At 39.1% G+C, this 26371-nt stretch overlaps 2 protein-coding genes across 7 annotated transcripts in view; one reads left to right on the forward strand and one right to left on the reverse strand.

The window, feature by feature from the left end:
• ptprfa (protein tyrosine phosphatase receptor type Fa) overlaps positions 1-24469 on the reverse strand; it is a 344522-nt gene extending 320053 nt beyond the window's left edge. For 2 of the 3 annotated variants that reach the window (XM_051077207.1, XM_051077194.1), the window contains exon 1: positions 24139-24469. The gene's annotated coding sequence lies outside the window, so the exon portion shown is untranslated. Of the gene's footprint in view, positions 1-22771; positions 24109-24138 lie in introns of those variants that run through there. The other variant, XM_051077198.1, reaches the window with a different exon arrangement.
• LOC108896971 (putative hydroxypyruvate isomerase) overlaps positions 1-26371 on the forward strand; it is a 139170-nt gene that overhangs the window by 14320 nt on the left and 98479 nt on the right. The window lies entirely within an intron of this gene.

Consider the following 26371-nt stretch of genomic DNA (forward strand, 5'->3'; position numbering starts at 1 on the left):
AGAGACTTACCATAGACCTCTGCACCCACCACAGACCACTTGCTGATGTAATCACACTTGGGATGAGGAAGGATGATGCATGTATCTTGTAGAGACAGGTGTGTTTACATATTTTCAATATCTCTCGACAACACATCTCAGTCCTTGTTCTATCAAATTTCATTCCACCTCCAATGCTCCTCTGCTTTATCTACACACACCTTTTTAACCACCCTAGCAGTGGGGTTTAGGGGTGGATAATGTCAGTCTGGGTGGATAGTATGAAATTCATACTTTTCACCAAGCGCCAACAGAAGGTCAACATTTCAGTTTGTCTACTACTTTTTACTACTGCTTATCACCAAATACCTACAATGACATTCCCATCAGCCTCAGCTGTACTTTGTGTCAGAGTTAATGGTAAACATTAGTATATTAGCAATTGTGAGCATGTTGACATGCTGCTATTAGAATTTAGCTTAATCTGGCCTTGTAACTGCTGTGCTCTACAAGTGGAAGCATATATGAATGTGGAAGGTCACTGGAGTCGTTTTCACATATGAACTCTGGACAATGTCCAGAGAATCAGGTGGGGTGGCATCTGGGTAGGGTGTGCAGGAGAAACACTGTCAGCATGCCCACTCGCCCTGAACTGTCTTGACAGTTACCTGCTCTTTTCACACATCTGTTCAGACAGGCACGGCACAGACTTCATAACAGATAACTGGCAGGGTAAAGTCCATTTAATGTCCTGTCCAGCCAATTCAGATATTTGCATTCATACATGCAGCTTCTCTGGGTAATGTTTAGAACAGTTCAGGGTTGCAGGGACAAGCACATGTTCAGCTACATCTTGATATGTGGTAAGAGAGGCCACAGAGATGATAGTGACTAAGTGACACACCAACCTCAGTGTTCCTACAAGTAGTCTTTATCATGCAGAGGAATGTCAGTATCTGACCATCACGTCACACACAGCATTTCATTTTAGGAATTATGTGATCCACCATCACTGCTCTTAACACAGCTTCTTATAACACTCACAGCAGCTCGTTAAACAAACACAGCATCAGCACTGTGATTGTAGAGACAAGACAGAAATAAATGCTCTTTAGAATTTAAAATGACCAGTTAGCTAGTCTCAAATCCACAGCACAGTGCTGTTTGCCTGCTCCTCTCCTTCATTAGAATACTGATGAAAAGACTTACAGATTGCTTAAATGAAAACACACACTGTACTGTGTGAACTCTTGCTCTGAACACAGAGCAAATCTACAGAGAGTTATTAGTGAGCCTCTTATTCAAGAAAAGCTCCAGGATTTGCTAAGTATGAAAATAAAAATGATTGTATCAAGGTTTTTGTTTGGTGCTGATGGTAAAGGTAAGCTGGGTGAATGTCTCATGACAGCCATATCTTCTTTTGTCTCTTTGTTGTCCATTCTTCATGTCTCACTGACATCTCTCTCACATGTTATCTGATCCTACTGTACAAAAAAAGTTTAGAAATTAAAAGTTGTAGGTCTTTGTATCCTCTTGTCAGTAGACTTAAAGTGGTGAACTTAATCTCATTTTCTCTGAAGCTGCATTTTTCAGTGTTTTATATTAACAAAGGATCACAGGAGTATAATGTGAAATGTAAATAAATCTAGCTTTTTTTTGACTGATTTTTTAGTTTCACAACCCATAACTTTACTGTTTTGGTTCAGTCTCACTTGCATCATGAACCTAATTTTTAGCAGCAGCAGTGAAAAAGCTCTGAAAAACCCAGTTAGGGACTAGCTGGTGAACAGAGTGGAGCATCTGGCAGCTAAAGACCACATAACTTTCTCAAGTGTTTGCTCCCAGGGTCAGGCCACGATATGGTGGTGACTCTTGCAAATGAAGGTAGAAAGATCAACAGGTGGATTGGTGGTGTGGTATCAGCAGAAATGTGGATGTTGTACCATTGTGGTAAAGAGGGAGCTGAGCCAAAGGATAAAGTTTTAGATCTATCATACAATCTATGTTCCAACCCTCATCTGTGGTCATGTAGAGTAGTGACAGAAAGAACAATATCTTGAATTCAAGCAGTCAAAATTTGTTTCCTCCGTAGTGTGAGATAATTAAATTGTAAAAGCAAAAGAAGACTTATGTGGCTCTGCAATGCAAATGCAATGCAAATAATGCTGTAGTACACTTCATGTAAACAGGTACCAATAATGTAGTTGTGTTTAGTGTAATGAAGTGATGTCTTCTATGTTACACATAAGGAACACAATTTTATGTCTGGTTTAATGATACAACACTAATTTAAACAACACTAAAAACAACACTAAAGTTTAAGTTTACTCTTAATTTAACATTTTTAATCTGCAATTTATAATTACATTTTTAAAAATTGATCAAGTTGATCAAATTGAAATTTCACTTTCCAGTTTGGTGTGCATTGTTTATGACAATAAAATCTATATTTAATTATCCAAAGTAAGAGGTGCATAATTACTACCAAAATGAAAATGTAAAATGAATGAACGATGAATGAATTCTGTTCTGAGTAAATCCCAATAAGATGAAATGGTCTTTCAAATAAATACTGAAAGTGAAAAATTTCACTTAATGACATTTTTTGGACATAACCTAAAAACTAAAAGATAAGGTAAGACAGGTAAGAGCTTCAGCTACATTGTTTTTTATAATCCCACATTTGAAATAAACAGTTACTATTATGTTATCTGGGGGGGGGGGTAATGATTCAGTTCTTGTTTATTCCCCCCAAAAACTGCAAAAATAAAATCTCTTATCTCAAATCTTTCATTGCCATAAAACCCTGGAGCCTATCCCAGCTGACACCAGGCAAGAGGCAGGCAGGCAACCATTCACACTCACATTCACACCTAGAGTCACCAATTAATCTAACCTGCATGCCTCTGGACTGTGGGAGGAAGCTAGAGTACCCGCACAGAACCCACTCAGGCAAACCTGGTCTCAAACCTCCAAACCCGCTTGATGTGAGGTGACAGTGCTAACTACAGCACCGCCAGAAATAAATTCATGACGAGTTAAAACAGTTCCACAATGTCGCCTGACGTCTCTACTGCAGAAATGAAACTTCAGGAAAATCTGTCAAAAAAACGAGAGTTACAGCTGTTACAGAAGATGAGTCTGAAAAATATTAACTGTCAGAGAAAATAGTGACGAGAGAGGAATAATAGTCAGAAGGATCAACTCTCTGCAGTCACTCAGATAGCTGATCAGTGGTCAGTAGGAAAGCGAGCTGTCTACAGACATCTGACTGAACCTGAAACAAAATGGAATGAACTCAAGGCAATGACACTGCTGGTGGAAACACATCGTTTCAAAAATATCAGCCAAATAAATTTAATTGAATTTAATTAAATTTGTGTGAAAGATTACGAAGAGACAGCAGTGAAGATGAGAGTGAGCTCTGCTGGGAGATGCTTTTGTACTGTGATGCATTCAGGGTGCCTCTGTTACAGGGGAGCTGTCAGTTTGTAGGAACATGGTATTTGGCAGCAGCAGGGAGACATCTGGGCCTGTTTGAGCCTTCACAGCTCAATAGTGTGCTATCAGTCATGAACAGGCTCACAACAACTGTCAGTTTCCTCTTAAGACAATTCAACAATCCCACTGTGAGAAGCCACAGTCCTGTTTATCAGCTCACTACCTGCTGCCTGTGGAGCAGCCTCTTTTGTCACAGCACAATCACAGACACATCAAACATAAATCTACTAGTGTTTTGTGGTGAGGCCTCAAACACACAGTGTGATTACAGTCATATATGGTTTAGATATGGTTTTTAACATGGAAAATGCTGTCTGATGCTGTCACTTCTTTCTATGTCTATTATACAGACATGGTGGCATTTCACAGAATATAATATATATATATATATATAATATAATTATATTGATTTATAACTCAGTGAAATAGTGTGGAAACCTGAACTGATGTTGCAGCAGTCACAGAGGAGTCTGTGATGTGCAGCTGTTTAAAATGGATATCAAATTTATTAGACTTGATCAGTGATTAATTATTAGTATTTGTAAAAGGCCTGCATTAATGTTCTCGAAGACTCATCATCAGTCGTGACTCAATATCTCTCCCAATTCAAAGTCTGCATTTAACACCTTCTGTTTGTCCAAACTATCCTCAAAGATAAACTGAAGTCTGTGAGCTGACATTTGATATATTACGTTGGTTTGAGTAAAGGTCAAGTTAGATAGATAGAAATTCAGGAAATTCAGGTTCCATATTACAGCTCACAACCCATAGACAGAGGAGAAAAAAGAAGAAAGACATGCATGTTACAGAGAGTTCGTAACAGGTGATAAATACAACATGTATATATAATACAATAAATACAGAAGAGTAAAGTTAAAATTAAGAATTAAAAATTAAGAATTACAAGTAGAAATAGAACCAACCGAGCTGTAGGATGGCAGTGCAAAAGCAAAAACAAGGATTTCAAGTTTCAACAAACAAAGTTAGGGTTGATGCAGCGCTGCCTCTATGAACTTGGTAACCACCTATGAACTTGTGACCATTAAATGGTGATTTTACCAGTTCAGCTGTCTGATAACAGACTCTGAAAACTACTGAAATTAGGAAAAAAAAACTATATGATGAATTTAGCTACATTAAAACACAGTTACAGTGACCACAAGAGCAGGATGTTTTACCACCCTGACAAGAAGTCTGTGGGAACATTTAGCTAATGAATATTCTGTCACCTTAATGTTAACGTAGCCACCTGAATAACATTACAGAAAAAATGAAGGAAAATGAACAAAACTGAAGCAATACTCAACTGAGGTGACAAAGGTCACAATTCAGACACTGGAATATATTCATCCCTGACATACAGCCATTTGGATCGGAGTGGAAGCATGCAGAGTGTTTCAACTTTGTGATACACTGAACAAGATGAAGGGAAACTCATCAAACAAATAATTTTCCTGTCTAATGTGGAGCAAAAGCCTCATTCCATCCAACTTGCCAGACTGCAGGGATACTGGAAATCGGAGCAGAAATGTGATCCGGTGGACTGTCCAGCAGCCAATAAATGTCAGGAACTGATTACAGTCTGTGGGCCCTAATGAGCGATAAGGGAGAGAGCAGAGGCTGAATTCAGGCCCTGACACTTCCCTTTATTCAACCTGCTGTTTGTAATTCACACTGAGGTTAATCACTTTCATTGATCTACTGCTTCTCAGCAGGGGAGATCCAGAGCACACCACCAGTCCCAACAGCTCCTGAAACACAGATTAGTCACAGTGTCCCCTCATCAGACACACTGAATTATGCAGCAGGTGAAGTATTCGGCAGTCCAGAAAGGCTTTGATTGCAGAACAGACACCTACTGATCTCAGTAAGGTATCATTTAAAATGTGGACTTATTAGTGAGATGGTTGGTCCAAATGTCATAAGTTCCACCCTGAAAATGGCTACAGAAAAATGTGGGAGGACATCCATGAGGTTCATTTTCTTTCCAGGTTTCATTCATGCAGGTTGGTGTGTTTAAACTTCTAGTGCTCAAGCAGGAAAAAACACTGATGTCATCCACACACTGCTGTTTTATTTGACAGCCATATTCTGATGTCCAAGTCATAACAAAAAATCCCCTTCAGACCTGGACCTCTATAACAGTTAGACTTTTTCCTCAGTATCAAAATAAATCTAGTATTTGATGTGTGTACATCCATGGTTCCAGTGCAAACAGGACTACAGATTCACCAAAATGTGAATACGTTGATTGTACAGGACTCAGATATTGCATATATCCATGACAATATTTAATTTATTTATATCTGTCTTTTAGTCCCTCTATTATTTATCTTTTTGAGCTCCTCATCATCTGAGGATGTGTATTCATTGCTGCTGGTCATATGATTCAGTCCACTTCAGTCAGTTTCTGTAGTTAATTAGAAACTCACAACAATACATAACAGACTGTAATTACCATCCTCTGTGTCAACCTCTGCTGACTTTAATCATTCAGCACAAATATTATTGTACAGACCATACTCTGCTTGGTGTTTTTATCTGTTTACCTCAGCCTACCAAGGCCACAGGGCCACTTTACATTGTTGTACAATTTTTGTATCTGTATGTTGTACACATAGTTATATACTAATAAAAGTTCTTCTTGTTTGTTCACTGAAGTTTGTTGTATCTATAACTTGTACAATGACAATAAAGCTTACCCTACCCTTTTTAAGTACAAAAATGATCATGCAAATTAAAAACCAGAGCAAAAGGTCTGTCCATAGACAGCTTCAGTGTGCAATGACAGCATCTGTAGCTGAATCTCTAGGCTTATGACTGAATAATGAATGAATATGTATGACAGAGAATAACTTTCTCCCTGATTAGAACGTACCTTTGTGTTATATTGGCTATGAAACCCTCATGTTGGGAAACCTTAGATGTGGATGCAAGAATACCTTCATTCTTTTCATACAAAGATATCTTTCTTTTTGCTGTATTGTAGGATAAGAATATTTATGTTGACGGTGTACTAGACAAAAAGCAGAGATAAGAGAGCAGAATGACCATTCATCCTTGTCCATAGGGTATTAAAACACAGCTTCCTCCTGGCGGCTCACAACAACATCCCGTGTGTCATAAACTCACTTGCTCTTTTTGTTCCATATCTTTCAGAATTTATAGCTGAAATAAACTTGAACTGTGGCCATGAAAATGCTTATATCCCTGCTGGTAACACTGCTAACTGTTTGTTGCATTGCCAGCCATAAATCAGGCAGCCGTGAGCCTGTCTTGGCCGGAGCCTTCTCAGATCCATTTACCACTGATAATGCCTGCTGTTCCAGTGGGCCTCCAGGGGCCGCAGCCAGATCCCTTCATAAATAAGCAGAAATGCTCTGTCCTCCAGCTGAAGCCTTCAGCTGGGCGCTGAGCATTAGGAAGCAGTGCAGAATGTTAACGCTGACTGTATGTCAGCACTTACTCAGAATGTAAGTGCTGGGGGGAAAGATGAGAAGGAAAATCACAACAGCAAGAGAACTTGAGATTTCTATCATGTGAGGAGAGTTTTGTCCTTGCTCATGCTCACACCAGCTGCAGCTGACCACAGTCAGTTATGTAGGTAATCCCTCAACTACATGTCATTCAAATAGGTCTGGTCTTGTGCTCCTTGACAGCTGGTTGATTAAAATAAAAAAAAAAAAACACTTTGTATATGGCATATGTTAACTGCTCCTGATATCTGTTACTACAACTTCTTTGGACACTGAAAAGAACATGTCAACATGTGTCAGGTTGAATGAATAAAGCAAAAACAAAATGGCAACATGAGGCTATAGGCCTCTCACCTGCCAGCTACCTATATAACTGCTCACATACAATAAGGGCAAGAAGCTGTGAGTAAGAACATGACAAAGCATCACATGATCTTTACAGTAATGGCCATGATAATTATTGCACTACAAGCCAATTGTGCCCCATAATAAGGAAAGGGAAGGAATCAGGCATTCAAGTAGGATCACATTATATGCCTGCTGTAAATTCTCAACTAAACACCATTGTTCAAACAGTAATCATGGCAGGCAACAAGAAAAGGCCAGAGTGAAGGCAGAGTGAAGGACATTGAAAGGGAGTGGAACTACTGTGCTATTCTGCTCATACTGTTAAAAATTACAATAATGACACTTGGACCAACCATAGTGAGAGTGAGTAAGACTATGAAATGAAGCCTATTTGATTATCTGTCCAGAAAACAAACAGCATGAAAAAAAACAGCTTCTTTGAGGAAATGAGAGAATATTTTATTAACATTTCAGTCATTTGCTTCTGTTCCAATCTAGTGGCCATGTCAAGGCCTGATAGATCCCTCTTTCCTCTCTCTCCTTTACAACTGGCCACTCCAACACCTTATCTGTGTCCTGTTAGAGGGAAGCACCATAAAAGCTCTATAAAAGACACTCCATATGCTTGCCTTTACAGCTTTCATATTGCTACCACTGGCTCTGTACTGCACAGCCATAAATATCAATCCTTATTACATAACAAGTCATTGACGATGGATTGTGTCCCTGTGAGCAACGGGGTAAAGCTTTACTTGAAATATTGTTCATGAGGAAAGAAGCATCTAATGCAGCTAATAAGATCACTGCTTGAGCACTTGAGTCGTTAGAGTCCAGCATGATAGGCTATGTGCTGCATTACTCTGTTTCTTGTTTTCTCAGGCAGCTGTAGAGCTGCCACAGAAAACCTTTAAGTCATTTAACAAGAACCTTTAACGAAGTCCTGATACAGTCCATCATCACAATCATAGACAAATACACTACTGTTTACAGTGGTAATGTTTTATTAAAGGGTGACTTCAATGGCTTTGTACTGCACTTTCAAAAAGACAGATTTTTAAAGAATCAGAGCAGCAGAGGCTGAGATATCATAGTGTTTAGTCCCCAGTATCTGTCAACCTCCAAAAATACAAGACCCTATTCTTCCTATAATGCAGCTCAATAACAGATAGAAACTATCTGCCGGGTGAACACACATCTCTTCAACTTTTTTTAAAATACGAATATGAAAATCCTCAAAACCTCCTCTTGGTCGTTAAAACCTCCACATTCCCTGAATCCACACATGGTTTCAGAGGTACAGTCCTAATTTTTGATTCAATTTTATTCTAACATACTTACAGTAGTTTGCACACACACCTTTCACTATTTTTCACTTTGACTTTCACTGCCAAATGAAGAGGTTCTCACATATATGTTGGCGTGTTTAGAGAATGACTGATACTAACTGGTCTTGTTTCACAGCCAAATAATAATAATAATAATAATAATAATAATAATCCCAAGGTGCAATAAACCAGACCTTTTGATGTATATCAGCATCCGCCTTTTTTAAAAATCCAATGGCCGATAAGAGATCAATTTAAAACTGGGTTATTTTGGCTCTGATGCAGCCGCGCCTCTCTGTCTGCAGTCACTACTCTGTCTCCAGCATTGTCCCGCCCAGAGTACCATCTGATTGTTACACGCAGAGCCACGGCACAGGTAACAGCCAATGAGCAGTGAAAGTTTATAAGAACTGTAGAAAACTTTAGAGAGCTATTTATTTGTTTTCATTTAACTTTCTAAGACATGCTGCTGAGCCTGGGAGCTCCCTGCACTTTTTATTAGAATTTTAAAACAAAGATGTCTATTGTGTAAGATAAAAAAACGTTTAACATGTTTCAAATCTGAAAAGCTGTTTAATAAGCTTAATGCTTAAAGACATTTAAATGTTAAGTGTTGGAGTTTGTATTATTCAAAATTTTGCCAATATTTTCACTGCAAATGAATATTGGCTCCAAAGATCGGTTATTGGCCTCTTTGACTACTAATAATCGATATTGGCCCTGAAAAAACCATATCGGTCTATCTCTAACTGATATTATTATTATTAATTTATTTAGTGACCCATGGCAGCCTGAATGCTTTTCAAATGTTCTAGGTCTAGGAACACTGAATAAGAGTTATTTTTGGCATGAAAAGGTTTCCGTTCATACTAAATACTGTATCTATAGCAGCTTATCATTTCAGTTTAAGTGAAACATTATCAGTGATTTCACAAATCAAGAGAGACATCACTCATGATACAGCAAAGAACAAAAATAACACATCTTAAAAACATTTTGTGTAATTAGACATCCAGGCTCAACAGTATTTCATCCAAACAGGAAAAATGATAATAATTCATTCCATGCTTTATTTTTGTTTATGTAAATTAATCTTCCTCTTGTGTTTCCACAAGGGGAGAGCTCTGACTCTCTAATAGCTGCTGGTGGCCATGTTTGCTTGTCAGAAGCATTTGTTTTCCTGCAGAGTGCTAGCACACAGCTACAGCAGCAGGTCTGTTTGGTGGTTGGACTTCAGCCCTAATTTGGAATAAGGCGAAGATGCAGCCACATGGCCAAGTCCAAATAACTGGCAGGTTGTTGTGAGGGATATTCATGAAAAATGAAATTCAATGTCTCTTACATGGGACAATGCCCAGCAAAATATTTAAACAGCTTCAGTTCAGAAAAGTAAATGATGACAGCACAATACATACTGTAGTAATTATATTTATGAAACAGTTATAATAAAACCTGTCTGACACACTGTCCAACAACTGCTTCACACTGACTAAGACATTAGCGCCACAATGAGGTCAATCTGTAAACGTATAAATGATAGTCAACATGAAATATTTAAAACAGCACTGTGTAACTTTTACTGAGAGGCTGCAACAGTGGCCTCTGCATCCACAAGCACTAATTACAGGACCTTCAGTGCTATTCTTTTTATGAAAGTAACAACAGTGATTGTCCTGCAATCAACCAAGCATATCGACCAATCAACTGACTAGTTGACCACTACACTGTAAAACAGTTGTGTAACTTTCTACAAGATAATAACTTATTCAAGGATTTTCAGTCAGGATTTAGGCTGTATCATAGCACAGAGACAGCACTTGTAAAAGTTACAACCAACCTCCTGATCACATCAGACAACGGACTTGTTTCTGTACTTGTCTTGTTAGATGTCAGTGCTGCTTTTGATATGATTGACTATCACATCCTTTTACAGAGACTGGAGCACTTTATTGGCATTAAAGGAACTGCACTAAACTGGTTTAAGTCCTATCTATCTGATAGGCTTCAGTTTGTACATGTTAACAACAACAAAACAAACAACTCTTTCATGTACACAGAAGTTAGACATGGAGTTCCACAAGGATTGGTGCTTTGACCAGTTCTGTTCACCTTGTATATGCTTCCCTTGTGCAACATTATCAGGAATCACTCCATAAAATTCCATTGTTATGCAGATGATACACAACTTCTATCTGTCAGTGAAGCCTAATGAAACCAATCAGTTAGCCAAACTCCAGGCATGCCTTAGGGATGTTAAGACTTGGATGACAAGCAACTTTTTACTACTGAACTCAGACAAAACCGAAGTTATTGTACTTGGTCCCGAACACCACAGAAATACATTTTCTAATGACGTAGTTACATTAGATGGCATTGCCCTGGTTCCCAGCTCCACTGTAAAGAATCTGGGAGTTATCTTTGATCAGGATATGTCCTTTAACTCCCACATAAAACAAACTTCTAGGACTGCCTTCTTTCACCTGCGTAATATCACCAAAATTAGACATTTTCTGTCTCAAAAAGATGCAGAAAAACTAGTCCTTGCATTTGTTACTTCCAGGCTGGACTACTGTAATTCATTGTTATCAGGCTGCCCCAACAAGTCTCTAAAGACTCTGCAGCTGATTCAAAATGCTGCAGCACAATTACTGACAGGAACTAGAAACAGAGACCATATTTCTCCTGTGTTAGCCTCTCTACATTGGCTCCCAGTCAAATCCAGAATAGAATTCAAAACCCTCCTCCTCACTTACAAAGCCCTTAATGGTCAGGCACCATCATACCTCAAAGATCTCATAGTCCCCTACAATCCCACTAAGACTCTGTGCTCCCAGAATGCTGGTTTACTGGTGGCAGAGCCTTCAGTTATCAGGCTCCTCTACTGTGGAACCTTCTCCCAGTTTGGGTCCAGGAGGCAGAAACACCCTCTGTACCTTTAAGAGTCGGCTTAAAACTTTCCTCTTTGATAAAGCTTGTAGTTAGGGTTGGCTCAGGCTTGAACCATCCCTTAGTTATGCTGCTATAGGCCTAGACTGCCAGAAGATTTCCCCTGATGCACTGAGCTTCTCTCTCTGTCTCTCCCTCTCTCCACAGTATTGATTCATATCCCATGTTACATGTTACTAACTCAATATCTTCCCTTTCCTGTAGTATTGTGCTCTTCCGTCTCCCTCTCTCCTCTTCTGTCACTTTTTGCAGGTATTTCTGACCTGACCTGTGATGACAATCCTCTTGCTGCTCCTACAACTCCACTCAACACCTGCTGCTATAATTAGAAATTACTAGTACTGCTTCTGGTATTATTGCTACTTTTGCAATTACTACTTTAATTATCACCACTATCAGTACTACTATTGTATTATTGGTTATTATTATTATAATATTATAAGCTAATGTTGAGTCTTAAAGAGCTAACTTGAATGTGATAGCAAATGTCATTGAGTTAATTTGTTGATCCATAATTTAGAGTGTGTCCTGAAGCTGCGAGATATTGTTAGAGACTTTAAATGTAACAGAACTGCATCCGAGACCTGCATTAATCCAAGCATGGACTACAGAAATGGTGTTAAGTTAGAGTTGAATAGTCACTTTTATTGCTTTTGTACATATTCAGCTGTAGCAATCATGAATAATCAAATATCTCAGTTTCCCCATCATTCCTATAACATTTAAAACTCGTGTACTTGACACTCTGGTGTTTTATTTGAAGTTTTGCTATCCATAAGAGGATATATTTGTGGTTTTATGAACCAAAAACCATCTCAGTAAAGTTTTACATCTCCTCTCACAGGCTTTTGGAGCTCTGGCAAGAACAGGGTGTTGTGTCTATCTCTGAAAAGAATGGACAGTGGGTCCAGGTTGACTGTGATGGTTCATTTAGAGGCATAGTTTGTGAATATGGGCTGTATGCATTTCTCCGTGGACTGAACATTTTGATACTTTCACAGTATATGGCACCTAGACTTGCTTCATAATCACGAAAGACATAGAAATCTCCCTTTTTATGATATGGGACTTAAATAATCAAAACCAACTACAGGCTTTCCAAAGCTGTTATTGCTATGCACTTGAAGTTTTTCTTTCAGCAAAGATTTGTGTTGGAGTTTGTATTATTCTAAATTCTGACACCAAGACTTTCATTTTTTCTGCAAATGTGTTCAGTTCCAAATATCTGCTATCAGTCTTGCTGAAAAATAAAACATATTGGTTGACTCCTAGTGAGCAAACAAAGGACTATGAGCACAGACTGAGAGACTTTAGTATCTAGCTTGGCCTCCAAGCAAATCTTTCTCCACTATGTCACTATTAACACTAAGATCCCAATGTTGAGGTGTGGGTATATGCAGTAGTTAGTAGAGATAAGAGAAAGAGAACATGTAACATCTATCTGCATCTCAAAGACCAAACCACAACAGTAAAAACATCTGCCATTAATATGCAAGCGTTTAACATCTACTAACACACAGTCTCGTAACAAACTATGTGACCAGATGATTGTCCATCTTTTCCAATAAACAGCATCCAGCAGCTGAAGGAGGTGTGCAGTTCTGTTTTTCTGAGCTCCTTCTGAGTCAGGCCTTGCTGCTCTGAATAGGTCCAACATGTGCGACTGAAGATGTGTTTGGAAAAGGGAATTGATCCCCTTCTATTTTTTTGAAACTGCAAAAATTAACTGGTTACAACAACTGATTAGCAGATGAACAAGACTCAGCTATCTCACAATAAAAGTGACGAGTGGTAATCTAAGAGAATGTAGGCCGTTATTATTTGCTTTGCAGAAACAGGGAATCATTTTTGAAAATTAATATTTTGTTAATCTCACTGCACTCATCTAATACTGCTTTCATCTGTGCCTGTGCATAGTCATGATACAATTACGTTAACACATTGCAGTGTAGTGACGATCATGATGTGACACATTTTTAGCATGTTGAAAATTATACTGGCATTATTATGATCATTATAATGTTGCTATTGCTCTAACTGCTATTTCCAAGGTCAAGGTTTGCTCCATTCAGTATCTCAGCCTGTGGGGGCTACTAGACTTTAAATGTGGTTATGATTTAATACATCTGTATTCATTTAGCGGTTCATCTTCAACTGTCACCTTTTACAATTTCAAAAAATACGATCAACCTAGGTTTTATTTTAGGAAATATGAACCCCTGAGTCTTTTAATGAGGAACGTCAGTGAGGCAAATAAACATGAGGAGAAACTTGGCAGCTTTTTGTAAAGGCAATGTGGCTTCCTGTCACTTAAATTACATACATATACCATCACAGGAAGAGCAAAAGCATGTTTTAACCAGCAAGACTAACTCTAGAAAAAAACATCTCAGACCTCATTCTGAATGTTCTCTTTTTGGGTGTTTTATTTGATTCTGGCCTATGTGACTAATTTAATAAGCTTGCTCAGTCCTTGTAGTCTTTTGAGGATTTACACAGGATCATCCATGCCTTTAGTTTTTCCAGTCTAGATTTCTCTGATGTCCCCTACTGGTTGTACTCAGGCTTACCTCCATTGCTTCCAATTGGTTCAAAATGCTGATAGAATTATCATCAGTTCAAGAAAACTTGATCATGTAACTCCAATTCTGTCCTCCCTGCATTGACCTCCTGTTCATCTTTGCATTGATTGTAAAATGTCATTGTATAAGCCTGGACATCTTAGATTGGCTGATAGTAGCCTTCTGGTCGTTTCCAAATCCATCTGGTGAATACAGGCTATTGTGCCTTTGCAGTCCAGGCCCCCTAAACTCTAAAATGACTTGCTGAGATTAAGTTTACAAGATCTATCACACTCTTTTAGCTCTGTTTTTGGTCTCACCAACTCCTGATTGAAATATGAGATTCTAGCTTATTTTCTGTCCTCTTTTGTTGTTGTAATTTTTAAGTAACACTCGTGATTTAACTATTTCTACTTTTAATGTTGCGTTTTGTGTTGTATCTTATTCTATTTCAGTGATGTATAGTACTGAATTTATGTTTATTACATTATTTCTTCAGAATTTTTATTGAGAGCTTAATTCTCATTCTTTAATCTGATAAACACAGGTATTACTATCACCTTTCAAGACTGAATAGCCCTAATACAGTGAAAGCCTTGAACCAATGTTGATGGGAGATTTTATATTCAGAGAGCATCCAGGGGCACATCCAGGTCACAGTTGCAACACTAGAATCTATTCATCCATAACATCCACCAGTTTGAAGGAGGGCGGAGGGAAGTCTTCACAGAGAAGATACAGACGGGCACTGCTGACTCTTTTAGTGATAACTTCATTTCTATGTTTGCACTAAACTTTAGATCTCATTTCTTTCAATGATTTCAAATATCAGCACAACATTTTGGCTTTAACTGCAAAGTTTATCTGGCATCATCCCTCAGCTATCAGCCTTCTGCTCTCAAGTCTTTTTAACTGATACACTGCAGTAAATATATGACTTATAATTCCACAGGTGATAAGTCAAATCAGTTGAGTGAGTTTGAGAGGAGAGGAGACAAAGGAGGTCTCAGGTCTGTCATCTACGATATCACACACACTGCTGCAATGATTGGCAATTGACATCTGACCAATCACTGATCAGAGCAGGACACTACTGCAGGAGGACAGATGTCATCTAAGAGACATTTTAAATCCAGCGCAAGCACGAGAAAAAAGAAAGCAAAACAAGAGGATACTCGAGCTTCACTTGAAGGTGACTATATTGTCTAAGTGAAAATGTAAACATTTTCCCACGTTATAAACTTCAACTACAATTCATGACATGACAGAGGTCCAGTCTCCTATATGTGTGTTAAAATTGCTTGTACAACCTATTAGGTGACACATTTACTTATTTTAGGTTTTTTTTGTTTGTTTGTTTGTTTTTCAGGTTGTAATTAAATTTTCAAAGAAAAAAGGGGCATCATAACAAAATTTCATTTAGAACCCCAATTTGAACAGGAGCAGAATATCACAGCATGCAGGCCCAGAGGAGCCCCTCAAATATTGTTCAGAATCAAACGAAACTGTTTAAAATCAAAATGCTAAAGCCTTTAGTACCGGTACATTACTCTTTGTGTGTTCACAGTGCAAAGTCTTCAGTAACTGTAACATGGTCACACACTACTGTAAAACCAAGACAGCCAAAGCTGAGTTGATTTCAGGTTTTGCACACCTGGTTCAGTGTGGAAGCCTAAACTGAGCCTATACGAACTATACGAACTGACATTTGTCATTATGGCAGGTTCTCATATAAAATAGACTACATGAGCAACCTGTGCCAACACAGTCACAGCCCTGAATCCAAGCTGTATTGCATTAGTAACAGGCTATATGACAATGTGATTAACATAATGTTACATTTATGAACAAACTAAAGGAGCCACTAGTATCTGAGGAGTCACAATTCACTGCCGAGCCAAGGCCAGCTACAGGAAGGAGATCAAATTTCAGTAGAGGATGAGGGGAGATGGCATGGCACATGTTGTGTCTGTTTATATGTTTTTTGGTGATGTTGAGAGGAGATGTGTCAGACTTAGGCCCATGTGTGAAACATCTTGGTTTTCATTTCTGCACATATATTAACAGGTTCATGAGACGTGTGTCTCAAGCCCCACTGCTGCTGGACATCATCTCTGGTTTCAACATCTGATGCCTGCGTGACGTGCTCAGTCCCCAGCAAGAATGGACAGGATAAAGACCTGTTGATTTCGGATGCTCTCTCTCTCTCCTTTTGTCTCTCTCTCTCTTGCTGCCACCCTGAACATGTGTAAAATGAATTTAGAGTAAAATGAAATCAGTCATTGTATAACTAGTGACTATTATCAAAGGCAAAAGCTCAGCATACAAAGAAAGAGCTGGCAGTAGCAGTATCCCAACCAATGTACAGCTGATGTGGGTGTGTGAGCCACAGCAGTTCAGCAAGGTAACCATCACACACACACAAAGCAGGCAGTGTCCTCAAGTCTCAGAGGTCAGCCGAAAAACATAGATAAGGCAACATGTAAACACTGCAGGTAAAAAGTCATGTTAAAAGGTGGTATTATACAAGGAGCATTTTCCAGAGGCACTAAATCTAAACAAGATAGTGCTAGATAGAAGGAGTGCACTTAGACAGTCATCAGTAAAGGTGCAAGTGGACTGGAATCACTATACTCTCATTCATGAGCTCTTTCACGCTATGTCTCAATTCACATACAACCACACTTGCACTAGCTATTTTGAGTGCAGAAGTGCGCGTTAACACTGACAAGTATATGCAGTGCATGATAAGTATCTGAATGCCGCACTCAAAACAGTCAAATATAAAGCTATACAGCAGAGGGGGAGGGACCACCATCTTATTTTTAAACTTGTGATAATGGCTTCTGAGTCAGGAGGACATGCTGTCGGTGCCAACGGCGGCAAAAATTAGCATGTTGAAACAGGGCACACACAAGAAAGTAAACGTACAATTTTAAGCCCAGCGAGCAAATTGGATATTTTGGCAGGCAGCAATCGCAGTCACAAGTTGCGATTGTCATTTCCAATGAATGGTCCTGTTTGATTGGAGACAACACTACCCGGCCCAAATTCAAACACTATGCCAGTCCGTATACTGCGTACACAGTGGACTACATGTAAGGGCACTAAATGATTTGAGACGCAGTGTCAGTGTCATTAAGTTCTACTCAGGAGAGTCTGCTGAGTCAAGTTTGACACCTAGTGGTTAAATTTGTTATATCAGTTTGGTCCAGTGTTGGGCTTAACATTAAACCAGTTTGAAACACAATGGCCCCACCATAAGAGATAACTACTGAAAAAAGCAATCATTTTACACGTTGTCTTTCTTAAAATCAGTGTTTACTCGGCCTGGTCTATTGAGTGTTTGACAGGGCAGGATGGATGACAGTGGTTATACGAAGCAAAATGAGTTTTATTTAGTCTAAAAGTTAACGATTTTCAGTTTACTATCACAAACAAGACACTACACATTGTCATATTTGCGAGGTTGAAATCAGCCGATTTTTTTGGCATTTTCACTCAAAAAGTTGCCAATTTATTTTCTATTGATTGAGTAAACAAGCAGCATTAATCCTTAATCTGCAATATGTCATGCAGTTCAATCATTTATCTAACACAAACTTTTTTGTTGTTGATAACGTCATTGTTGCAGTTTTTAACAAGGCAATTTTAACTTTTTCTGACACTTCAAACCAACCATATCTCACCAGGTTCCCACTAAATACAAGGACAGTGTTTTTTATTGTGTATTATGGACAGCTGTGGCTCAGGAGGTAGAGCAGTCACCCACCAATCAGAAGGTCGGTGGTTCGATTCCCGGCTCCTCCAGTCTGCATGCCGAAGTATCCTTGGGCAAGATACTGAACCCCAAATTGCCTCCGATGTGTGTGAATGTATAGAAAAAGCACTTTGTATATGAATGTGTGTGAATGGGGTGAATGTGATCTGTAGTGTGAAGCGCTTTGAGTGGTTGAAAAGACTAGAAAAGTGCTATATAAGTACAGTCTATTTACCAAATGAGCTATTATGAAACAATTCTATCAATAACACTAAATCAACTTTATTTTAAACTTTGTGAGCCTCCTCCCATTACATGTACAACTTCCTGTTTCTGGAAGAGAAGAAAAATCATGTAAAATAGCCCTATAAGCATGTATTTCTCCCACTGGTGAGACCCCTCCCATTCCTATGTCCACCAAATGTAAGTACAAATACATACTCCATACTATCTATGTTTGGTAAGCCGGCCGGTTCATTCAATATTTATATTGTATTTGGATTTCTACATTCATATCACAAATATACATATATATAGACATTTTTGTGAAAGAAACAGATTCAGATAGTAGTTTGGAACTAGACCCCCAAAAAAGCCCCATGTTTGCTGTGCCCTTCTAACAGGTTCATACAGCCACTCCTGTCACTTTATCTGTCTAGAATATGTTTTATTGAACAAATCATTCTATTTCTGACTGCAGTATAATTACACCCATATTACACTGAGCTGAGGTACCCGTGTAATCTTAATGTTCTATAACTGTGTTCTGGTCAAATGGCTCTTTGCTACTGAACAGTCACTCTGAAGGCTGTGTCCACCTCCCAACATCCTGTTTGAGCACATAAACCTTACTTTATGCAAGAAGCACACTTCCAAAACCTGCACAGACAAATGCCCATCGCAGAGACACCATTCTGTGTCACAGTGGGGAAATCACAGGTCTGTCAGTGTTGATAGGATCTTGGCCTTGCTCTGAAGCGAGATGAAACAACAGCACTGGCAGGCAACACTTTGACTGCACAGAAAACAATAGTCTCAGTGAGCAGCCTGACCACTGTGGGTCCTGTTCCATTGTGGGAATAAAGCGACATGAGCTGGACTGTTCTCTAGATAGGTCAATCAGCTCAGGAACAATACCACAACATGCAAAGCAAACTGAATACTCCCATGCAATCATATCCACAAGAAACAATACAGAGGCTGCTGCTATCAAACCAGGTCCCTGCTCCACAGGGACACTGATTTCTACTTTCACTGGAATAAAACAGAATAAAATACTTACTTTCCTCCTTCCTACTTGCAGGGGAAATTACATCTCCACCACTGATTAGTCCAGTATGAATGTATTTCCTAGGATACTGGATAGTCCAAAAAATGCAGAGATATTCAATTTACAATTATTTTAAACAGAGAAAATAAGAAAATACTGACATTTGAGAAGCTGGAACCAGGGAATGTTTTCAATATGTCCTTGATAGAAATGATTTAAACAATTAAGTATTAAAATATTTGTTGATTCATTTTTTCAATTAATTTGATAACTGAAAATTATTCCCCACAACCATGCCTCTTGGGGGTCTAAAGCGAATGGATTTACATAACATATAATATATTATGCATATTGTGTCTGTAGTTGTTTAGAAGCAATACAACAGACAAATGTGATTGTATCCTAGAAGGGAGCAGTTGTCCGTGTTGTTGCAAAATCTCTGATTAAAAAACACACTTAAATCACAGCCTGCTGTAATCTGATCTCATTTTAAAAATAACTGTGGCATCAGATAAATAAAAACAGAGAGCCCAGCATCTGCTCTCTCTCACGTTTACAAGAGAAAATAACAAAAAGTGATGTTTCTCAAGAGAAATGACACAAAGGAATTTTAATGTGTGTGAGCTGCCCTGAAAAAAATCCTGAGATGATCTTGGGTTTAGGCCCAGGTAGTGGTCCCAAGTGTAATAATGCCCGTAGTTAAATTACACTGCAGACCATCACAATGTCTCACAATCTATTTTAGTCTGAAAATTATTTGATAAGGGACAAGAATTGTAAACTTTTAAAGGAGTGATATCTTTTAGAAAAGTAAATCAGTCAGTAGTATGTCACTTGTTTTAGACAATGTCATGGAAAACTGTAGAAAGTGAGATTAAAAACCATGTATTTAGAACACCAGCATCTTTCATCAGCATATTTATGGATAAGTTATCATATGGCAACATAAACAAAGAGAAAATAAAACAATGCAATTACAAACTTCCGTACCATCCAAACACATGCAGGTTAACTGGTGACTCTAAATTGCCTGTAGGTGTGAATGTGAGTGTGAATGGTTGTTTGTCTCTATATGTGAGGCCTGTGATGGACTGGTGATCTGTTCAGGGTGTACCCTGCCTCTTACCCAGTGTCAGCTGGGATAGACTCCAGCCCCCCTGCAACCCTTAAAGATAAGTGGTATAGATAATGGATGGATGAATTAATTATAAACTACAAGTTCAATGTACAGATACTGTGATTAGCTGTTGTCTCTTCAGTGAACGTTTAACTCACATGCCTCACGTGCTTCATGATTGTTTCCACTGCAGTTTGTCACATTTTGCTCTTATCAATACACCAACGTTTCTATCTCAGTTAAGTGTAAAAACTTTTTTGCAATTATTCAAGATTTTTTTTTTTTTAAATTTCCAGCATTTCAATCCACTCCATTCATTTATATGCACATTGCACATAAAACCAGATGGATAGAAACGCACCTAATGATATCCAACATCATGCTCTCTGAGAGAAAAAGCAAGAAAGGTAGTTTATTGTTTAAAAGAACACTAAAGGTTCAGCATGCTGCATGCTGAACATCTGAATGAACTGATACATCATCTTAGGTCATCACAGATATACTGACACATTGGTGTGTTGGCAGATTCTGTCAAATTGCAGAGGTAACTGCAGAAATAAATGTTTGACTGGCAAATTTTTCTATATTCAAATTTAATTATTGAAATTCTTTTGTCTAACAGGCCAGAACCCAAATGCTATGATACTCAATGTCCTATCACATAAGATGGAAAAAAGAAGCAAATCATCACATTTGAGCTGGAAAGAGAAAAGTTTGTGTTGAGATAATAAAAAAGAATATTGCTGATATATTGCTATCAGATTTGTATTATTGTCAGTTATGGGTATTGGCCTCAAAACTCCAGTAAGGCAGCCACTATCTAGCCCCAGCCTTCAGAGTTCTGTATGCCTCTTGTCTCAGTGTGCAAACTCTATCCTGGATGAAAATGCTGTATATACAGAATGCCAAAATACAGCAGCCCTCTCCATCCATATGTTTTCATGCTTGTTCATCCCTGAAATTACACACTATTTATCAAAGTGGAGAGGATGGCTGAGTGTAAGCAGAGATGGAGAGAAGCCAGCCCACATACAGCTGTGATACCAGCAGCCAGAGCCTCAGATGGAACTGTGATCAAGACAAAGAAGCACAAGTTTTCAGTCAGAACCTGTCTGCAGTCAATAACCAATATCTATCAAACACATCTGCTTCAGCAAGAGAACCTGGAAAATAAACATGGCATATTCTCTTTGTACAGGAGATCAGAGGTGTAAAGGCTTAAAGGAAAAGTTCAATGAAAAATCACATTAATTTGTACTACTGTTTGCACATATTAATGGCCTACTGTTTACAGTGAAGCTTCAAGTGAAATAGGCATGTATGCAAACATATGACAAATCAATCAGTGTATTATTGATTCATTCAGATGAAAAAAATGATTTAAAAAACACACATTTTGTCTCCTAGTTCTTGTGGTGCATAGACAGATGTAGATGTAGACTTCTGTCTGCCTCCACCTCATTACAGGGGTGGTGGATGGAGTTTTGTTTGACTGAAAAATGACATTTTGAAAATTCAACAGCAAAATCTTCTCTCCAGACACAAAGTAACTGCACTCGGGGATAATCCATAGACTTAACTGCGACGCTGTCTTGAAGTGGATTATAACAAATGCCAGTGACCAGCAGCTGCTCTGCATGTGGCTTTTATTTCATATAAAGAATCCTTGTATGATAACTGTGTACTCGGTGTTTATCTATCTCTATTTGATTTGATATGATAATATTTATCATATCACTGTGTCCATAGTAGAATTGGTGTGTCAGGTTGCATCCTGTTGGGAATTTAAGTTTAACTAAGATGTAAGTGACTCAGATTTTATGCCCGTAATTGGAAGACTACATGTTGTGATGCTGATGTGACTGGTGGTAAAGTTCATCAAAAACACAATGTCATGATATACTCAACAAAAAAATCAATTATACCACAACATAGTATGTTTGTACCTTTGTGATATTGTTGTTGCCTTTTTGCTGGTGAATCTGACAGAATACTGGGATTTACAGACACTATTCTGTGAATAAGGGCATTTTGCCCCAGTTCTTGATCAAGCTGTTCAGATATTAAGATAATGGTACAAAATAACAAATAAAAGACATTTCTGTGAGCTAGTTACGTGACAGTAAGGTCTTGGGGTTATCCAGTTAGTTGTTCCTGGTGAAAAATACTGGTGCACTGATTTATGTGAAAGAGCCAGGTCAAATTAATAATGACTGACTGGCAGACAGCAGCAGCTGTGTACATGTGTTTCTATGGTTGTGTGGACAACCATAGAGGACATTTTGGCCAGTCCTCACAACGTCAAAGGCCTGATTGAGGGGTAAGACTTTAGGTTAGGGTGAGGAGCTAGGGAAGGCGTTAAGTCAATGATGTCCTCTCATGCAGCCTTCATTAAAATGAGCAGAGCAACACACACACACACACACACACACACACACACACAGCTCTCCGTCATACATTCAGGGTGCTTGCTTGCTGATGTACTCACCATGGTAGATTGCCAACATGCAGAACAGAAAACACTCTCTCCACCTGTCTACATCTTGCCTCCGTGACTCCACCTCCTCTCCAGCCTCACTGCCCTCACTCGTCTTCCCTCCATCTGTTGCACTCTTTCACTCCGCCTAAAACTAGTCTTCTCTATTCTCCATCCAGCCTAATTAGGGATCTGTCAAATCCAGGTGAGGTGACGGCCACTTCTCACTGTGTCACACAAAGCGATGCACTCCTCTTTCTCCTCTTCTTTCTCTGCCTTGTTCAGTCCTCAAGGATTTTGGAATTCGGAGCATGAAAAGGACACCCTGCTATTCTCCCTTTGGAGAACTGCCTGAAGAATGAAGCACTGGATACTGAGTCACGCCGTGTCCTATAACTGGTTAATTATAAGCTGGCGAACACATGAGCTGCCACACAGACAACACGACAGAGCTCTGACTGGATCTCCAGTCCAGAGTTGAATACTGATACAAGTGATGTAATTTGGTTACATAGCCATAGTGTTGATTACACGATATAGACCTAACGTGTTGGTGTTAGTACTAAATCATAAATGACCCTGTAAAAAAAAAAAAAAAAAAAAAACCTTGCAGAATGAAAATTCGGACTACGGATCATACACACACATACACACTCACACACATGTTCAACAAATGCATCAAACAAGCGAGATCTTTTTTTAAAAGATCCTTATCATGTCCCAGGCGTCAGAGCGGACTCAGACTGATCGCAGAGTGTGAGCAGATGCTGAGATTTATCGAAGGCTTGCACTGAAACTAATACCTGATGGAGACAATGCAAAGGCGTTATGCAAGTGACGCTGTGTTGCACAGCACTGATCCAAAGATGCCTTTTCATATAGAAGGACACGGGCTGGTGCTTTGACTTGGAAAGATTCCCGATGCATAAGTGAGTCATTGTTTCCTGTAGGCTGTCAGAGTTAAACAAGTCAGCTTCTGACTCATCTTGATAAACTTCTTAACTTGTATTTCACTGAAGAGCACGTTTGAATAAATGCAGACTGCGCTTCTGTAACAGTTTCAGCATCTGCAAGAAAAAGCTGATGACAAAATTCGCCGATAAAAGTTTCTTTTTTGTTGATGTATGTAATCTTTCGGACAAAGAACTGATTCGTGCAGTATTCATTTGAATGGCGTTGGGCGTCAATACTCTGTCAGGGTGCAAAGTCGGATGTGAGTGAGTGTTGACGGACTTGTGTGAATATGTGTGATTCAGCCCTGCGTGCAGCGCGTCCAGTCTGCAGGACGCTCCTCCAGCTGCACACATGTAAGCACACAGCGCTGCATCTCCCACACTTCAGACGGAAAAACAGTTCTAAAACACCGTGTCTGAACTCACCATTTCATAGGGTTCCCTGGACGTCTGCATTTCGGAGAGATGCTGAAGGCAAGAAGAGCACAGAGTCCCCCCCGATTACACACAGTTGAGGAAAGAGTCTCCCAGTTCCTTCTGTCCCACAGCACTTGCTCTAATCCTCCGAGGTGAACGGGAAAAAAAGGCTCCCTGCGGAGTGTCAGGTAAATCCTCAGTTCAGCTGCTGGGACTGTTTTCCTCCCTCAGTGTTCCTGGTGAGACAGCGTTATCCGTCTGCCTCCTGATCGTTCGCGGTGGCTCCTCTCTGACAGAGCAGCATCCCCAACACCGTCCGTATACACCCTCGGGAGTTGTCGGCCATGTTCGGTGGTTTCCGGAACTACTGAGCGAAGTAAAGGCTGTCAGTGACGTCCAAGCCTTTTGTAGCGTATTGCCGAGTGTGAAATGATCTTTCTTTCTTTATTTAATGAGACAACAGTATAAATATAAGATAATCTGGTTTTAAAAGATACAGGGCTGCTAAAGAGGTTCGAGTCCTGCGCTGAGCAGAAGTCAAACTTTATACATAAACCTGGTTTCTAACAGCTTTGACTTTATTAAAACAAACAGTTCACTCAGGAACAAAGCAGACACTAAGTGAAACTAATACAAAATATTAAACAAATAAAATATTATTAATATAGTTGTTTAAAAAAAAAACTACAAGTGGTGAAGGAGACATGTCTCTTTGGTTGGCTTTGTCTCATTCATATATCAACCTTCGAGGGCTCACACATAGGCACAGCACCATCTGAGGGCATCACAAGCCAACAAGACTGAGAACCACAGACATTACAAAATTGTAACATGAAGAAATTGATATTGAAAGTGGAAAATGTGTAAGTTATAGAAGGATTGCAATAGCTTGTACAGTTGTATGCCAAACAAAGAGTACTTCAGAGAAACACCACATTCATTTTAATCTTAACCAAGGTGAGTACCTAGTAGTTGCTGCAGCAAATATTTTAATGTAAGACTGGATATGTTGGTGGAATGAAATACACTGGCAGTGACACATTCAGTATCAACAGTTCAATCAGACAACTCATGTTTAAAATGATTAACCACAGTAGCTGAACATAGTTTGGCCTCTAAACTCTGACCACACACTCCCCACAGATATTTTTATGAGAGATACTGAGTCAAATTTATATATACACCGATCAGCCATAACATTAAAACCATTGACAGCTGAATAGGATAATGCTCCCACCACACTACAAAGACTGCTCAGTAGTAGTACCTTATGAGAAGTAGGTGATTTGAGGGGGAATGAAGGGGGATGACTTAACCTGCCATCCCTCATGTGTCTGTTATGAAATAACTGGCTAAATTAGGTGAGGGAGACGAGAGAGGAAGAGCAGGTACAGGACCATCATTACGTCTGTGTGCTGTTCACCACAAATACAAACTGACCCGATCACATTCAAACCATTTCAGCCTAATGACCATAGAGATACATGCTCTTTGGTAATTAGAGCAGAACTTATAGATGCAATTTAACAACGCAAACCTAGCATAATTATAGTGTTATTAAATAGTATTATTGTTTATGTTACATATTGTTTGAGGTGCATTTCTATAATTCAAATCCAAATTATCTAAACTCAAATACAAAGAAAAAATAGAGAAGGTGTGATCATTTTATTAAATTATTTTTAATATACTTTGGCAGGAAATGAGTGAGGTGTCAGACAGTGACACTGAATACAGGAGAGAGAGAAAAAGAGCAGCGGACAGAGAGAGAAATGAACAGAAAGAATGCCATGTTGAAAAAGAAGAGAGTGAGAGACACAAAGAGAAAGTAGGAACTCAGACTCAGAGAAAACACTGGACAGCTTCTGTCCATTGATAAGGTTTTAAAGCTAATGTTTTCCCTTTTTCCCATTGCCCCCCAAATGTCTTAATATATATATGTAATTAAGAGCCTGACTTATGGGCATCTTGTTTGAGCTTATTCTCCATCCACAAGCTGTCTCTCACAACACCCTTCTGCAGCTCTCTTAGCTGACTAACGTCCTTCTAGACTGTCCATCCATGGGATGCGCTCTCTCAATTTTCCTCAGCTCAGTGGATGCAGCTGGAATGACCGGTGGTGTCGTGTCATCTAGTCCTTTAACACTGCCCTCCTGTGTCAGCGTCAGCTCAGTATCTCCATGCCGCTCAGTTGTGTTCCCATTGTGCTGGGGTCTCTTGATCTCCAGCTTTGATAGTAGTT

The sequence above is a fragment of the Lates calcarifer genome, linkage group LG17 (assembly GCF_001640805.2).
Source record: "Lates calcarifer isolate ASB-BC8 linkage group LG17, TLL_Latcal_v3, whole genome shotgun sequence".
NCBI lineage: Eukaryota > Metazoa > Chordata > Actinopteri > Centropomidae > Lates > Lates calcarifer.